We start from the raw sequence: 5,775 nt of genomic DNA, 5'->3' as shown, positions 1-5,775 counted from the left end.
ACACACACACACACACACACACACACACACACACACACACACCTCATACACAGATGAGTTTGTGGAAAAAATTGACTCATGTGAGTTGGCGTGAGTTGATTTGCTGTGTGCTGCAGTAATGAACACAAACTTCTTCCCTTCTTCGTCTAATTACATTACAACACCTTCAGGCAATTATTTTTCATAATCCATGAGAATAAACTCCTGCTGTGGAGCTTTAGAGTTTTAACACAACCTGCTGTAGTGAAAGAGTGACAGAAAGAAAGAGGGACTTCACTCTGAGCCAAGCGGGAGACTGTAAACCATAAGAAGAAAATGCTGGTGAAGATTTTCGTTAGTGAATTGAATCAAACTTTTTAAATCTTTTTAAGACTTTTTGGTGTTTTTGATTTTCAGTTTTCTAAACAACATCAGGAAAGATTTTCACCCTGTGTTATTTTTTTTTTTTTTTTTTTTTTTAGTAAAGTACTTTTCTGCAAAAAATACTCCGAAAAAATATAAACCCTTTAATTGCTTTCTGTAAATATAGGGGGAGGCACGGTGGCTTTGTGGTTAGCACGTTTGCCTCACACCTCCTGGGTCGGGGTTCGATTCCCGCCTCTGCCTTGTGTGTGGAGCTTGCATGTTCTCCCCGTGCCTCGGGGGTTTCCTCCGGGTACTCCGGTTTCCTCCCCCGGTCCAAAGACATGCATGGTAGGTTGATTGGCATCTCTGGAAAATGAGAGTGTGTGTGAGTGTGCCCTGCGTGTGTCCTGCCTTGATGCCCAATGACACTTGAGATAGGCACAGGCTCCTCGTGAACAAGACGTTCGGATAAGCGGTAGAAAATGAGTGAGAATAAATAACAGGAACTAACGTACAAATAGATTTTTTTTTACTTTTTTTATTGTTGTTGTTTACGGATTCATTTTTTTCTTAAATTTAAGGACAGTCTATATTATATTATTTTGTATATTGTATTGTCAGTTTGCCAGTATGACAATAAAAATATCTGTGAATGAAGTAAAAACGTTTCAAGTAAAACTGTGAATGAATTTATCATTTTATTCTTTTATTAAGTTATTAATTAAATACTTTTTATTTCATAATAAGATCACCTCTCAGTCAGCCTCACTGTGCATTTAAATATATACTTTTTCAGTCCTTTCAGTTTCACAGGAGTTCAGAAAAAGAAAGAAAGAAAGAAAGAAAGAAAGAAAGAAAGAAAGAAAGAAAGAAAGAAAGAAAGAAAGAAAGAAAGAAAGAAAGAAAGAAAAGATTTCACTGCACCTACTTGTGGCTGCTAGCTGTCGCTGGCCTACTTCCCAAAAATAGCATCTAGAAACTGAGGAAGATTCTGAGCCCCGTGTGGTGTGTGTGTGTGTGTGTGTGTGTGTGTGTGTGTGTGTGTGTGTGTGTGTGTGTGTGTGTGTGTGTGTGTGTGTGTGTGTGTGTTTAACTGTACGTCTCTTTCACCCTTCTGTCTCTCATTCCATCTTGTATTCATTTGTTCTGCAGCTGGTACATGTGTGTGTGTGTGTGTGTGTGTGTGTGTGTGTGTGTGTGTGTGTGTGTGTGTGTGTGTGTGTGTGTTGTGGTACCTCTTCAATTATCAGACTGATATAATAGAAGAAACAGGAATTAAGGAATATGGTGTAAGTGTGGGTCAGCCACAACAATGCAGTCTAATCCACTCACCATGTGTGTGTATGTGTGTGGGAGTGTATGTGTTTGCAATATGTGTGTGTGCATGTATATGGATGTGTGTGTGTGTGTGTGTGTGTGTGTGTGTGTGTGTGTGTGTGTGTGTGTGTGTGTGTGTGTGCAGAGCAGCTTAGTGGCAGCTGAATCACTGTGCGTGGGAGTGTAAATATCCTGGAAGAGGAGTGTGTGTTGTGCTGCATGTGGGAGCACGGCTCCTCCCTTATCCCTTTCCACTGAGTCTTCCTTAACTCCAATGTCTCCTCAAACACACAAACACACACACATACACACACACATAAACACAAATAGAGAGCTGTTCATTTTCAACAAATCATAACTAAAATAAAATATTCTTTAACAAAAACAAAGGGTCACTCTAATAGGGTTTCGCTCTGACACGATATTTCTACGTTATCAGAAGAAAACTTTCCGTGTTGTGTTTGTATCCAAAAAAAAAAAAAAAACAACAACAAAAGCCTGCAGCCTGTTATATTTCTGACAAACCGCAACTCCTCTATCCTGAATATGAAGATACAGCACTGGAACTGGTGACTCCTTCCATGTATATTAGTAAGATAACCTGTACACTGTAGCTCCACTGTAACACGTCTTATTTTTAATTTTTTTTTCTAGAACTGTTGCTATAGAAACGACAACAATAATATATAATAAAAAATAGAAGTCAACATTTGAAAAACTTCTCTAAAATTCATTCTCAGTATTAGTAACCGAAAAATGATCATCATATTTCACCGTATTTATTTCATAGTAAGATCACCTGTCAATCAAGCTAAGTGGGTGGGGTCAGATATACAGTATATTTTGGTAGAATAGGATGCACATTCTTTAAATTCATGAACGTGGTACGAATCGTATGAATGAGCTGTTGCTATAGAAACCATGACTTGTTACAAAGAATGCTAATTCAGCATTTCTGATGAGAAATACTCATTAGAACGTTGAATATGGTGTTGTCTCAGCAGATTGTATCTATCGTGAACTTTTCTGGCCACACGCTTCAGGATCGAACCTTTATAATCCGATTGGTTCTCTGGACTTCCCTGAAAGCAAACTTTTGGATCTGGGTATTTTCTGGATCCAGGTACTGTAGTGATTATTTACCCCTCAAGCTCTGTTAATTTCAGCTTGAATTTGTATTAATGCAAAGCGAATCGCTTCCCACTCAGCTGGATATAACGCAGCCTCCGAATTACTTCCATCATAAAGAAACATCATAGTAACGAGCTGCTTCACTCATAATAATGAGATGCTTTCGTTCTCTAAAAATATATTTTTTTTCTTGGATATAAAGTTTGACTTATTTCATAAAGAAGATCTTTAAAGGTTCCCTTCTCCTAGATGCACTTACACACAGTCAGGGATTTTATAGGCACGTACAGTAGTCCAGAGCGTAATTAAACAAATACACCAAACAAACAGGTGCTAAGGATCGACAATATAATACGTGAACTGAAACAGGATCATTAGCTGAAAGCGAAACAGCTGTGGAGGAGGAATAAAATGATGTAGAGTGAGGAAAAGACATTGGGGAATTTAGTGAAGTCCATCATGACAAGACTGAGCTTAGACCTGGCACAAACCAGTGGGACTCTGGGCCACCCATCTACATTCTGGAAAAGTTTGATCAGAAATAGACTTTGTGGAGGATTTGCAGCCAAAAAGCTAGAAAATTCTGCACAAGAACTGAGGTGCAGAACATTGGCAGCAAATGCTTTGGACTGATGAGTCAAAATGTGAAGTGTTTGGCTCTGACAAAAGGCAGCGTGTTTGCTGAAGACCTGGAGAAACAGCGCTACACGGATGTATGTCAGCAGGCAACAGTGAAGTAAAGTGGAGATTCCTTGAAAATATCCGATCTGGATTTGGTCAGATGAAATGTTCTTTTCGATGCTGACACAAGTACAGGCGGATCTGATGTCTGATCAGTTCCACAATTTAGTCTGCAGCATGCCAAAGACTCCAAATATACAACGATAGTCATTAGCAAGAAGAAGAACAAGGGGTTGTGGAAAAGATGATATGGCCATCACAAAGCCCTGATCTCAGCATCTCAGCATCAGTGTGGGGTTACATGAGGAGATACAGTACATGAATCCATAGAAGATCTGAAGTTAGTGGAACAACATCTGCTTAGATGCTACAACCAAAAAGAATTGATATAGTGTTAAAAGCAGTGGCCATACCAAACACTGGCTAGATTTATGTTATTCTTCTGCAGTCCCTTCCAAAATGATTAGAATGACAGTTTCTGCTTTACACCAGAGACATTTGGGTTCGAGATCAAATGATGGTTAGGAGACTTTAGCTTTTAATTACTGGTATTTATAACTAGCTGTGTTAGAAATGAACCCTTTGTATCAGGCCACTCAATTTGGGGATGTGGTAGCCTAGTGGTTAAGGTGTTGGGCCACCAATCGGAAGGTTGTGAGTTCGATTCCTGCATCCACCAATCTGCTGCTGCTGGGCCCCTGAGCAAGGCCCTTTACCCTCAATTGCTCAGTCATATGAAAATGTAAGTTGCTCAGAATAAGGGTGTCTGCTAAATGCTGTAAATGTAATTTATTGTTGAGCAAAACTACTGGAACAAATAGTATTGAGGTAAATAACAGTTGCTTTTTCCCTCACTTGCATCAATCCTGTGACCCACTGGCATTGTTCTTCCGTGAAGCTTTTCCAGATTTGTAGCACAGCTTCTTGAGTTGTTTTCTCCCTTTCTCCCTTCAGTCTCCTCTTCAGGTGAAATGCTGCTCAGTTGGGTTAAGGTCTAATGACTGACTTGTCCAGTCTGAAACCTTACGTTTTTTTTTTCTTAAAACCTTAAGTTTCCATATACTATCTCTGAGTTTCTCTAGATTTGATTGGATGCATTTTTATCTGTAAATTATCAGACAGGATGTTTCTGTAGACTTCTGAATTCATTTTGCTCCTCTCATCATGAGCTCCATCATCAATGAAGATGAAGGAGGATGTTCTAGAAGTAGACATGGAAGACCAAGCCCTGATGCTACCACCACCATGTTTCACAGATCAGGGTTTATGTTCAGGATCATGAGCAGATACGTTCATTCTCCACACGTTGGTCTTTCCATCACTTTGGCGGAGGTTCATCTCGGTTCAAGAGCTTTTGCAGCTCATCTCTGTGGTTCTTTGTGAATTCTGCTTCTTCCTTCTGATGAGAGGTTTGTATCTTGTAGCATGGCCTTCAGCTGTTTCTGCTCTCGGAGTGGATTGTGAGACCTTCACTCTGGAGGCTGTTGGTGATGTCTCTATTAGTGTTTTTTTTTTCTTTCTCACAGCTCTCCTAAGGTTGCTGTCATCAGCTGCTTCATTGTTTTGCTTGACCAACCTGTTCGGTCTCTGTTTAATGACATTCCACTTTGCTTGTGCAATGCTGCAGATTGATTTTTGCTCTTTTCACGCTGTCAAAATGACTCGCTTTACTCCAATAGAGAGCTCTCAGATCTTTGTAAGTTCCCAGATCTTTTTAACAATAAATGCAGTCCTCTCAGGTGAAAGTGAAGAATAAAGCCAAGAGTTGTTTAAACAATCAATTAGACAGGAAACGCCTGGGCAACAAGTCACATGTTCCAGTACTTTTGATCAAAGAAATGTTGGTCTGATACAAAATTGATGTTCTATGTGGTTTAACGCATTCTAAACTCTTTTCTCATATGAATTTTGGTTTGTTTGGTTTATCTAAAATGTCTTCAGTACTATACAGAAAAAAATTGCTGTTCCAATATAAATATTCCTTACATATCTGTCCTTGATTGGAATGCAGAGCTCTTACCAATCCTTTTTTTTTTGGCATGCGTGTGCATGTGTGTGTGTGTGTGTGTGTGTGTGTGTGTGTGTGTGTGTGTGTGTGTGTGTGTGTGTGTGTGTGTGTGTGTGTGTGTGTGTGTGTGTGTGTGTGTGTGTGTGTGTGTGTGTGTGTGTGCACGTAGGCCAGTGTCTTTCAACACACTCTTGAGTAGACATTTTCATATTAATCCAACATGCTATGCAATTCTTTATTTTCCAGATGGGTGACATTCTGGTGCAGCTGCAGGTGAGTTCTAGGGAAGAAAA

Source organism: Tachysurus fulvidraco, chromosome 6 (genome assembly GCF_022655615.1).
Source record: "Tachysurus fulvidraco isolate hzauxx_2018 chromosome 6, HZAU_PFXX_2.0, whole genome shotgun sequence".
Lineage (NCBI taxonomy): Eukaryota > Metazoa > Chordata > Actinopteri > Siluriformes > Bagridae > Tachysurus > Tachysurus fulvidraco.
The sequence above is the reverse complement of the archived record's forward strand: the minus strand, read 5'-3'. Positions refer to the sequence as shown.